Genomic DNA, 13,445 nt, shown 5'->3' with positions numbered 1-13,445 from the left:
CGGACGCACATGAACGCGGAAACAGCCACCTCCACCGCCATACCTGCGAAGGCTCCGTGTCCGCGATTAGGATAACGCCGCCTGTACCTCGGTACGCAGCGCCATCCACGTCCGCGGCAGAAACATTGCAACGAGAAACAGTGCATCACAGCAGAAGGCCAACATGAACAACATCCCTACCGTCAAACCTATGTCAAAAAGTGTGACGGAAGTAAATTGCAAACACACGAAAAAGGACTACACCCCCACCTGAAACACCAACACCAATCACAAGCCACAATTACACCCCCCAAGTACCCAATAATGCACACTAGTCAACACACCCACCTACCACCTGACTGCCAACAACCATTGAGACACAACTATAAAAAGACTCACACCCACTACCACAATCCTTTGCATCACAGCATAGCTGCTAGCAAGAGGCCCAATACGAGCAACAGCATACACCAATTGAAGACACACATCCACCAACCTACCACACCCACCACACAAACACCCACCACACCATTCCTACACACCACACAACACACACCTGCACCCCCCAACTCACTCAACCCACACCCTGAGCACCACACACCATGGCACCCAAAAAAAAAACTAAATTCAGGGAGACCGAGTTGAGGGTAATGGTAGATGAAATTATCCATGTTGAGCCCCACATATTCGGGGCCCAAGTCCAGCAGACCAACGTGTCGCAAAAAAATCACATGTGGGACAGGATTGTTAGTCGGGTGAATGCGTCTGGGACCGTGCCAAGGACAAAGCACGAGATACAGAGGCGGTGGCATGACATGAAAACTAGGGTGAAAGGCATCCGTGCCAAAAACCTTGTGAGAGCTAATATCACTGGAGGCGGCACACCCCCGGAGCCCATACCCTACACAGATTGGGAGGAGAAGGTGCTGGCCATACTGCACCCAGAGAGCCTTGAAGGACCTGAGGAAGGAGAAGAGGCTGGTAAGTACTAACCAAGCACCACGATCAGAACGACATGGTCAGCCTCACACAACAGAGAGCAGACACATCTCCCAGGCCCCAACCCATGCACGTGGGCCACATACTCACCAAAATGTAAAAGGCTACCAACAGGCCCCCATGTCCACAGAGAGGGTGGTGGGGTGTGTGGGGGTGTGTGTGTGAGAGGTGGGTGGGGTGTGTGAGAGACCAGCACTACAACTCCCAACCGGCCCCCATGTCCACAGGGAGGGTGGTGGGGTGTGGGGGGGTGTGTGTGTGAGAGGTGGGTGGGGTGTGTGAGAGACCAGCACTACAACTCCCAACAGGCCCCCATGTCCACAGGGAGGGTGGTGGGGTGTGGGTGGGTGTGTGTGAGAGGTGGGTGGGGTGTGTGAGAGACCAGCACTACAACTCCCAACAGGCCCCCATGTCCACAGGGAGGGTGGTGGGGTGTGGGGGGGGTGTGTGAGAGGTGGGGGGGTGTGTGAGAGACCAGCACTACAACTCCCAACAGGCCCCCATGTCCACAGGGAGGGTGGTGGGGTGTGGGGGTGTGTGTGAGAGGTGGGTGGGGTGTGTGAGAGACCAGCACTACAACTCCCAACAGGCCCCCATGTCCACAGGGAGGGTGGTGGGGTGTGGGGGTGTGTGAGAGGTGGGTGGGGTGTGTGAGAGACCAGCACTACAACTCCCAACAGGCCCCCATGTCCACAGGGAGGGTGGTGGGGTGTGGGGGGTGTGTGTGTGAGAGAGGTGGGTGGGGTGTGTAAGAGACCAGCACTACAACTCCCAAAAGGCCCCCATGTCCATAGGGAGGGTGGTGGGGTGTGGGTGTGTGTGTGTGTGAGAGGTGGGTGGGGTGTGTGAGAGACCAGCACTACAACTCCCAACAGGCCCCCATGTCCACAGGGAGGGTGGTGGGGTGTGGGGTGTGTGTGAGAGGTGGGTGGGGTGTGTGAGAGACCAGCACTACAACTCCCAACAGGCCCCCATGTCCACAGGGAGGGTGGTGGGGTGTGTGTGTGTGAGAGGTGGGTGGGGTGTGTGCGACAGGACACTGAAATGTCATCAAATTGATATGAACATGTAATGTCCACAGTACTGATCAGCACAATCTTGTCCTCCAGGTGATCGTAATCTGACTGGTCAAACCAGCAACCGGCCGCAAGACTCGCCTCACACCCATACCGGACTCTCTGAGGACGATGCCACAGGCAGCTCCGGTGCGGAGGATGGTGCAGGCCCAAGCAGACCGCCAGGGCCATCTGGCTCACAAGAAATCCCGGCCACCACAACCGTCGCCTGTGTAACTCCAGCAACACCGGCCACAGTGAGCTGCAGACTCACCACCACCACCACCACCACCACCACCAGTACCACCACTCTTGCCTGTGCTACCCTGCCTAACCCACGGCACGACGCAGGGCCATCGGCCTCCCACCCGAGCAGGGAGAGTGGGCCAGAAAGGAGAGAGGCGAGGCCACATCAGCCAACCAGGAGACCCACACTCCGTCGCGCTGAGGAAGGCCACCCACCCCATCCTGTGGCAGAGTCACTTGAAGCCCTAGCCAGGTGCCAGGCTTCCTACGACCGTAGCCAGGAACATGCAGATCGTGCCCACCAGGACTCGGTGGACAACACAAACATGTTGTGGGACATTGCGGGCTGCCTTGGCCAGATAGTGGACATCATGGGCCAGCAGACAACAATGTGGAGGGAATGGAACAACCCCCTCCCTCAACCAAGTGTCCAGACGCCACGGCCAGCAACACCACCGCCACCGCCACCGCCACCTGTGCCGATGGTGACGGATGTGGCCCCTCAGCAACCTGCCCCCCCAGCTGACTCCGTTCCACCTCAAAGACGGAGGGGCCGTCCGAGGCTGGAAGTGGGTGAGAGCAGTGGTGGTGCTCCATCCACACGCAGCAAGAGGGGCCGACAATGACTCTGACACTACCTGAGCCAGCCATTCACCCTGCCAACTATCCTGTCCTATCCTGTAGTGTAGCTCCTATCATCCCAATAGGCTCTGCGCATTGGAATAATACCTACAATAGTAAAGGCCTAGACCAGACGTTAACTAGGTCTACTACTGTCGATATTAGACTTAAAGTTTTGGGTTTGCCAGCTTAGCTCAGAGTTCACTAGAAACTTTCTCGAATGTTCAGGAAAGAATAAACTTCCCTGATTAGACAAGAAGGGATTTAGTTTCTGACAACCATAGAACATGACAACTTTGCTCTCCCCTAATCAAGAGTAAATCTCGAGAGTCGTGTGAACAAAAGGCAATTTATTTTACTCAGTCAGTACGTGCATTCTTAGTCTCATCAGATTGTAGAGAAAAGGAAGAGACGGGCGTGTTCAATAAAAAGGTGTTATTTATTGATCAGTCTCTTTTCTCATACAAGAGAAATGGATCGATATTATTGCAATACTTATAGTTAAGTAAAGTGCATACATTAAAAGCAGCAGTATAAAATAATACTGTAAAAACATTGATATGGTTTCTAAGCCATAAGATGTTTAAAATGAATAAAATATATTACATACACATATACATTTGACTAAACGTACTCAACTGGTGTTTCTAGATACGCCTACCCCGTGTACCTGACCTAAGTCTAATACGAGGGCGGGAATAGAAAGTTACAGTTTAAGTTAAGTTTGTTTTTGCCAAGTGAAATAACTTAAGAATTCTCTGTGAGGGGTTTTTCAGTTCTGTACCTGGAAGTTAGGATGAATGAGGAATGGTATCACTTTCTCTGGTCTCGATATTCCAGGCTGCCTGCGAGGGCTACCCGGAAGCGCCGGTGCTGGATCTCTCGGCAGGAGAAAGCAGCTTCTCGTTCTCAGCGCGTCAGAAAGGCGGGGCTGTTGCCAGCGGGGTCTGCTCTGCTCTGGGCTTCGGCAAGTATGGCTGCTCCGTCTCGTCACCACCGCGTGTGTTTGCATAGGGCAAGATCGGTAATATTTATACCTTTAAGGTGCCGAGATTGACGTAAGGATGGACATAGATATGTCAATAAGGATGTCATACGACTTGCTCGTTAGCACATTCTTTTGCTGAAGTTCTCGGTGAAATCAAAACAATGGCCGCAGGGTTTTGCCCAGGTTGTCATAGGTTTGATTTGTTATGAGAACTCCGTATGCCTTATCAGGGGCTGGAGGAATATCGCTTGTCTAATTAGATCGCAAGCGTTATGACCTAATCAGATAACACGTTCCTGTGCCGTAGTGTGACTGCGTCAGATAACGGTATCTGCATCATGGGGTTTTTCTGCCTCATGGGCTGATTACTTAGTTAACTTGTTAGTTTGCTAACCAGAATAGGGTCAGGAATAGGGGGATCGATTCAGAACCTATAGGAATACATCACAGTCCCACATAGCCAATCATTGGCACAGGTTTGCTGGACTAGCCTGACATCACCCAATGTGGTGTCAGCACGGACATTTCATCTGCCATTACCTTCAACTCACACTCACCCACCCCACACTTACTTGTAAATATTCACCAGCACCAATGCACAACCTGTAAATAAATGGCACTTACACACTCAATGATGTGTTGCCTCCATGTTTATTCACATGATTGCCTCTGAAAGAGACGTAACCAGCTGCAGGGATCCAAGTCGTACATATTCATGCCGCTGCGGGAGTGACCTATGGAAATTCAGAGAGAGCAAACACACGTCAGGAAACAGAATCACACCCATCACAACACACTGCACAGCAACATTCCACAAACCACAATCATCACAAAACCATTGGATGAGAGGACACACATCATAGAGACTTGCATGTCCAAATACATGAACACACACATATGCAACCATCACATAGCAGAACACCCAGCTGATGCACACCACATCCACACAACACCAGCAAACATACATAAGGCATTGTCAACCGGCACAACTGGTAGTTACTCACATTCAAGGGAAGTAGCGCTCAATGAGCTGGCGCCTCTGGTCCACACCTTCCTCCTCACCACTATCCTCATCAGTCGACATGGGTGGGATGGGAGGCCGAGGAACTTGTTCGTCTTCAGGGTCCAAGAGCAGTTCAATGTCATTGCGCACGGCCAGGTTTTGGAGCATGCAGCAGGCAATCACGATCCTGCATACTTTGCCTGGTGAGTAAGGCAGGGCCCCTCCGGTCTTATCCAGGCACCGAAACCTAGACTTTAGCAGTCCAAAAGTACGTTCCACCACTCTACGTGTCCTTCCATGTGAATAATTGTAGCGCATTTCGCCCGCTGTAGTAGGATTACGTATGGGACTCAGGAGCCAGGGCCGGTTTGGGTACGCCGAGTCGCCTATGTAGGGGGATGACAGACACAAATATCACTACCAGATTTGGGGGGTACCCCATGCCACACAGATATCACAAAAGTCCCCACATCATACTCACCAACAAGCCAGGCATGACTGGGACGCAGATTTGCCATCAGTTGGGGAACAATGCTGCTCCGCATGATGTGGGCGTCATGTGCGGAGCCAGGAAATCTTGCACACACATGGGAGATGATGTTGTTGGCCAGGCACACCACCTGCACGTTCAGCAAATGGAAGTGCTTCCGATTCCTATAAACCTGCTCACGTGCCCGTGGTGGAATTAGAGCGATATGTGTGCTATCAATGGAACCCACTACGTGTGGTATCTGGCCCAGTGCATAGAAGTCTGCTTTGACTGCTGCCAACTCTTCCGGCCGTGGGAAATGGATGTAGTCATCCTTGTACAGCATCATAGCTTTTAGAACATCCCGAAGTACCATGCTGAACATGGACTGTGACATCCCCCCGGCATGTCCAACTGTGTACTGAAAGGTGCCAGTAGCGAAAAAGTGTAGTGCCGCCATCACCTTTGCTGTGGGTGTAATGGAACCAGGATACGTCCTTCGTGGCTGCAGATGAGGTGACAATTGGGCAACAAGCTCCATCAATCTACTTCGATCTAGCTGGAATTTCCTGATCACCTCCTCGTCAACCATATCCTCCAGCACAGTGTATGGCCGATGCACATTTGGAGCCCTCCTGTGTGGGAGAGAGATGTAACTTGAGTCAACTTACAAACGACGCATAGGTGTGCAACTCCATCACATGTAAGCCAACATTAGCAAGAAGATAAATGTTTAGGACAATGTTCATATGTGTGACATCTCTGATAGTAACTACAATACGGACTGCCCCATTAACAATGTGCAGCCACTTGCAACAGGAAGTGTGTCAACACGTACAACGCTACTTAGTCACATGTCAACATTACTGACGAGACGTGTGTCATGACTCTAAAGTGTAGAAGCCACATCACAGGCACACATGCAAGTGCATGCACACAAACGATAATGATACACACACACCATGTCATCATGCACCAATGCCAACACCAATAATGGTGAGCATACGGACATTACATGCATGGTGACACAACAGGCAACACACTTACACTGAATGCATGTGTACCCCCACCATTGTAGTGACCTCACATGAACCACACACTGACAACATATCCAGAATGTGGCGATGCAGGCGTGATGTACTGTGTAGATGTGAATAAGTTAAAACGTCTGTTGGGTCACACCCGACGTCAACACGTCTACATGCACATGTGTTGCACATTGTGTGCACACCGATGGGCATAGTATGGACACACATGGAATAGTGCATGACATATGAAGTTTCCCTATCACGCTCACAACCCTCATGACACAACTGCAGCCAATACACCATGGTGCAGCGTCTGGAAAATACAATCATTGGCGCCGCCATGGCGGTGCACAGCTTCCGCAATGTACGAATGGGCATACGCGGGCCGTGTTCCCTCACCCCATTGCCTGCATGTGCATGGACCGTCACGCTCACACATCGGCAACCGCACGTGCAAGGTTCCGGGACGGATGCTCCTTTTACAACAATGTCCTATCAGTGGCGCCACCATGGCGGTGCACGTATTCGGCGGGGGAGGTGCAGGCCAACACACCCTTTAGATGTAGTCAATGGGCATGGCAGTTCATGACCCCCCTTACAGTCACATTGCATCATCCACCGTACACCAGCCGGACCAGCCCGGCCCAGGACCGCCGTTCCGGCCATGTCCACTACCGCCGTGCCAGGGCCGGTCCAGGACCGCCGTGCCGGCCATGTCACCCACCGACGGGTGTTCACTCACCTTGCATGGCGGTGGGTGACATGGCCGGCACGGCGGTCCTGGGCCGGCCCTGGCACGGCGGTTGTGGACATGGCCGGAACGGTGGTCCTGGGCCGGGCTGGTCCGGCCGGTGTACGGTGGATGATGCAATGTGACTGTAAGGGGGGTCATGAACTGCCATGTCCATTGACTACATCCAAAGGGTGTGTTGGCCTGCACCTCCCCCGCCGGATACGTGCACCGCCATGGTGGCGCCACTGATAGGACATTGTTGCAAAAGGAGCATCCATCCCGGAACCTTGCATGTGCGGTTGCCGATGTGTGAGCGTGACGGTCCGTGCACATGCAGCCAATGGGGAGAGGGAACGCTGGCCGCGTATGGCCAATCGAAAGTAGCGGAAGCAGTGCACCGCAACACCAGGGCCAGTCATTGGCTGTTTTACAAACACGCATCCAGGGCTGACCAATTGCTGGCGACGTATGCCACTGACATGTGCTCAGGGCCCTATATATGTGTGATGTCAAAAAGCACACATCCTACCCTGGGAACCAGTGCTGCCTGTTCACCTCGACCTGCTGCTGCTGAGCTGACCACCGACTGCTGCCTGTGACCATCACCTCGACCTGCTGCTGCTGAGATGACCACCGACTGCTGCCTGTGACCATCACCTCGACCTGCTGCTGCTGAGCTGACCACCGACTGCTGCCTGTGACCATCACCTCGACCTGCTGCTGCTGAGCTGACCACCGACTGCTGCCTGTGACCATCACCTCGACCTGCTGCTGCTGAGCTGACCACCGACTGCTGCTCTACTGCCATACTCCGTGATCTTGCTATGTCGGGAGTCAAAGAGATCCGGTCTCGTCCCTTCACCACCGCGGAGCTTGATGTCCTCGTGGACGGTGTGCTCCGCAACTTTGGACGACTCTACGGCGCACCCGGACAGGTGGTAAGTGCAGTGTGGGACATGTTGGTGTGCATGAGGTGGTCAATGACTCCTGGCTTCTGCAATCTTAGCTGTGTACTGTGGGCCCAACATATTTTTCGGATTGTGCATGGCTGCTGACAGATACGTGTGGCCCCTCTCTGTGTGACAGGCCAACTGTCCACTGACTTGCACCCTTTTGTCTCCCATCATGGTAGGTCAAGCTGCACCTTCGCAAGGATGTGTGGAGGAGCATAGCACGTGATGTACGGGCATTGGGGGTGTGCAATAGACGACATACACACTGCCACAAACGCTGGGACGACATTTCCAAGCTGAGCAAGAATGTAGCGGAAGTGACACTGGGGATGATTCCAAGGACTACACGTCTGGCCCGACGCTCGATGACCCCTCTCATGCACCGTATCATTGCTGTGACGCATCCTGACCTGTCCGAACGGCTGAGTGTGCATCAACAGCAAACTAGCGGTGAGCAGACTGTCTGTGTATGTTACTTGTGAGTGCAATGCATGTATTGGTGGCCAGACACAGTAGTGACTTCCGTGGTGCGTATGTATCGCTGCAATGCCATGTTGGTGCCATTGGCTGTGTGTAATTTGACATCCAGGTCCGGCATGTTGACACGCCACTTGCTTAGTAGTTGAGTGTTGAAGCACATGCCGTAGTGGTCCGTGGCCCCATGGCAAGGCATGTGTGCAGATGTACATGCTCCTGCCCTGTCCGCATGCTGTACATGTGTCACGTCCACCAACGCTTATGTCATGTGAGGATGACTGGTAGAGGTGGCCCGTGTGCAGGGTGGGGACTAGAAGAACTTTGTCAGCAATGTAAATAGGGATTCCTTGTCCTTCTGTACGTGAGTGTGCCCATGACTTACACCTCTTTTCTGTGCATTTCAGCTTTGGCAGAGGGCATTCAGCCACAGACGGCGGAGATCAGTGTAGGCAATGCATCCGGATCAGACTTGGCGCACACGCAGACTGACACAGAGGAGGGCAGCGCCGGAGAGGGGGACAGGACCGTCCCTGAGGACTCGCATGTGGAGACACCATCGTCCTCATCTACCGAGAGTGTTGGTGAGCCAGCACTGTTGTCACAGACTGGGAGTGGGCAATCAACACCTTCGGTCGGGACACAGCACACAGGGCCCACACTGCCGCCAACTGCACCATGTACTGTTCGTGCACGCAGGAGTAGGGGGAGCAGAGTGGCGTTCGGTGCAGGCACCGCTGCCCCTGCCACGGTGACCCAAAATGCACTTTGTGCTGAGGCTGTTGATCTGCTGCGGCAGCTGTGTGTGGGGCAGACCAATATGACCAATGCATTCCATGACCATGATAGGAAGTTGGGGCAGGTGGTGGCATTCATGGAAGGGATGCATGGCGATCTTGCTGGTCTACACAGGACAGTTCAGTCATTGGCAAGCAGTGTGTCGTCTGCCATTGTACAGTCGCATGGACAGAGTGCTACTTCTGTTTCCCCATCAATCAATCAATCAATCAGGTCATTTGTATAGCGCACTACTCACCCGTAGGGTCTCAAGGCGCTGGGAGGGGGGGGGTGCCGCTACTGCTCGAACAGCCAGGTCTTGAGCTTCTTCCTGAAGGAGAGGTGGTCTTGGGTCAGGCGCAGATTGGTCGGAAGTGAGTTCCAGGTCTTGGCGGCCAGGTGGGAGAAGGATCTTCCTCCTGTTGTTGCTCTTCGGATGCGGGGGACGGTGGCGAGGGCGTGGTTGGTTGATCTGAGGAGGCGCTTGGGAGTGTAGAAGTTGATCCGGTTGTTGAGGTAGCTCGGGCCTTGGTCGTGTAGGGCTTTGTGCGCGTGGGTGAGGAGCCGGAAGGTGATTCTCTTGTTGACCGGGAGCCAGTGCAGATCTCTCAGGTGTCCGGAGATGTGGCTGCGTCGGGGGATGTCGAGGATGAGTCTCGCCGAGGCGTTCTGGATCCGCTGGAGTCTCTTCTGTAGTTTGGCAGTGGTTCCGGCGTAGAGGGCGTTGCCGTAGTCCAGTCGGCTGGTGACGAGGGCTTGGGTGACCGTCTTCCTCGTCTCGGTGGGGATCCACCGGAAGATCTTACGTAGCATGCGCAGGATGTTGAAGCATGACGAGGAGACGGCGTTGACTTGTCTGGTCATGGAGAGGGAGGAGTCCAGGATGAAGCCCAGGTTGCGTGCGTGGTCCGTCGGTTTGGGTGCGGTGCCCAGGGCGGGGGGCCACCAGGAGTCGTCCCAGGCGGAGGGCGTGGAGCCCAGGATGAGGACCTCCGTCTTGTCTGAGTTCAGTTTCAGGCGGCTGGTCGTCATCCATTCGGCTACGTCTCTCATCCCTTCGTGCAGGTTGGCTCTGGCGGTGGCGGGGTCGTTGGTCAGGGAGAGGATCAGCTGGGTGTCGTCGGCGTAGGAGATGATGTTCAGGTTGTGTTGGCGTGCGATGGCCGCGAGGGGGCTCATGTATACGTTGAAGAGGGTTGGGCTCAGCGAGGATCCTTGGGGTACGCCGCAGATGACTTTGGTGGCCTCTGACTTGTACGGTGGTAGGCGGACTCTTTGTGTTCTTCCGTCGAGGAAGGAGGTGATCCATTCCAGCGCCTTCTCCTGGATTCCGATGTTGCTGAGGCGCTGTACTAGGGTGCGGTGGCAGACAGTGTCGAAAGCCGCGGAGAGGTCCAGGAGGATGAGGGCCGCTGTTTCTCCGTTGTCCATCAGAGTTCGAAGGTCGTCGGTGGCGGCGATGAGGGCGGTCTCGGTGCTGTGGTTCGCTCGGAAGCCGGACTGTGAGGGGTCGAGGGATCCATTCGTCTCGAGGAAGGCGGCCAGCTGTTTGTTGACGGTCTTCTCGATGACTTTGGCCGGGAACGGGAGGAGCGAGATGGGACGGTAGTTCTTGAGGTCGGTGGGGTCTGCTGTGGGTTTCTTGAGGAGAGCGCTGAGTTCGGCGTGCTTCCAGCTCTCAGGGAAGGTGGCGGAGTCGAAGGAGGTGTTGATGATGTCCCGCAGGTGGGGTGCGAGGACAGCGTCGGCCTTGTTGAAGACGTGGTGAGGGCAGGGGTCAGTCGGAGATCCGGAGTGGATGGAGTTCATGGTGCGGATGGTGTCTTCGGTGCTGATCGGGGTCCAGGTGCGGAGGGTGGTGGATGGTGGCGTCGTTGCGGTTGTGGCTTGCACCACTGGGTGTCTCAGGGGGGAGTGAATATTCTGACCAGGACTCTAATACAGGTTATTGCACTAGAAGCAGCGTCAGACAGCACGTCAGGGCACGGAGGGCACAGACACCATCCCCTAGGTCAGCAAAATCTGTTCAGAAAGACAACGTCAGATACACTGGAGTACACACACAGAATCCACAAGTGGTGTTGGGGGACATGCCTTCACATGCTACACAGGCATTCCACACAAAAGGTACTCCCAAGGCAAGGGACACTCCCAAGTCCATGGAGACTCCCTTGGACAAGGACAGTCAAAAGACAAAGGCACCTCAAAGGAGCAGGGAGACTCCCAAGGACAAGGACAATACGAAGGAAGGGGCCACTCCCAAGGACAGGGACACTGCTAAGGAAGGAGCCACTCCCAAGGGCAGGGACAAGGACAGTCAAAAGACAAAGGCACCTCAAAGGAGCAGGGACACTCCCAAGGCCAAGGACAATACTAAGGAAGGGGCCACTCCCAAGGACAGGGACACTGCTAAGGAAGGAGCCACTCCCAAGGGCAGGGACAAGGACAGTCACAAGACAAAGGCACCTCCAAAGTGCAGGGAGACTCCCAAGGACAAGGACAATACGAAGGAAGGGGCCACTCCCAAGGACAGGGACACTGCTAAGGAAGGAGCCACTCCCAAGGGCAGGGACAAGGACAGTCACAAGACAAAGGCACCTCCAAAGTGCAGGGAGACTCCCAAGGGCAGGCACACAACAGAGCATGGGCCATCTCCCAAGGGTAGGGACACACACAGGGAGAAGGTGTCTTCTGGAGACAGGTACACCACAGACGACAAGTCTGCTGGCAGGAACAGGGCACGGTCCAGGGCACAGGGACAGTCCAGAGACAACACTCCTCCTACGGATAAGGCACATCCTAGGGACAAGGCTTCTCCCATGGACACTGGCGCTATCAAGGACAGGCATACATCACCCCTGGCTGCACTGAGGCTGATGTTGTTGAAGGAACGGAAAACAGATGTCTCCGCGGCGGAGTACCCCCATACCTCCACTCCCATCCAGGCCCGTCAGAAGCAGAGGAGGGAGTCCCCTGTTGTTGCATCTCCCATAACACATGAATCTGAGTCCAGGCGGCAGGCACACAGCAAACGAAAAGCAGGCTCCAGTACGTCCCCAGAAAGCCGACCCCCGGCGGCAGGTGCTCCACCTATGGTGGGTGATAATTCATTTGAGTCCCCACCACTTGCCAGTCCTGTCCTGTCCAGGGTGCACTCACATATCCCTAAGAAACGCAGACACACACCATTGACACCTGCCCACCCCGATGTCGCTCAAGTACAGCTATCCCCAGCTCCCAGGCCCACCCTGCCTCCTGGCCCATACAGCCCTGTGGCTCATCATTTTAGTGGTCCCAGTGGCGCAGGTGCAGTTGACTCTCATGTATCAGATAGTGGCACTGTGTCTGTTGTTTGCTGTCATGCATCATGTAGTAGCACAGTCTCAGTTGTGCCCTCTCCTGTTTCAGGTGCTGGCAGTGTGTCTGGGTCTGTGGCCCATGTGTCTGTCACTCAGGCTGTGGCTGTGTCTCACATTCCTGTTTCAGGTGCTGGCAGTGTGTCTGGGTCTGTGGCCCATGTGTCTGTCACTCGGGCTGTGGCTGTGTCTCACATTCCTGTTTCCGGTTCTGGCAGTGTGTCTGGGTCTGTGGCCCATGTGTCTGTCACTCGGGCTGTGGCTGTGTCTCACATTCCTGTTTCAGGTGCTGGCAGTGTGTCTGGGTCTGTGGCCCATGTGTCTATCACTCGGGCTGTGGCTGTGTCTCACATTCCTGTTTCAGGTGCTGGCAATGTATCTGGGTCTGTGGCCCATGTGTCTGTCACTCGGGCTGTGGCTGTGTCTCACATTCCTGTTTCTGGTGCTGGCAGTGTGTCCGAGGCAGGTAGTTCACGCACTCAACCTGATTCTGTGATGTGAGGTGCTGTTGACTTCACTCACATGTTATTGCACATGGTGTGTCCCTTGACCATTGAGAACAGCCTTGCACTGTTGTGGTCCTTGGGACGGGTTGCTTGGAACACGTAGTTGTGCTGCCTCTGATGTACCTGCTCTGTTGGGCACAATGCCCTGTTGCTGTTCTGATACTGCATTCTGCCCTCTGATGTGCTGCCGATGATGTACCTGCTCTGTTGTCCACAATGCCCTGTTGATGCTCTGATACTGCATTCTGCCCTCTGATG

The sequence above is a fragment of the Lissotriton helveticus genome, chromosome 1_1 (assembly GCF_964261635.1).
Source record: "Lissotriton helveticus chromosome 1_1, aLisHel1.1, whole genome shotgun sequence".
Lineage (NCBI taxonomy): Eukaryota > Metazoa > Chordata > Amphibia > Caudata > Salamandridae > Lissotriton > Lissotriton helveticus.
Note: the sequence above shows the minus strand (reverse complement) of the source record.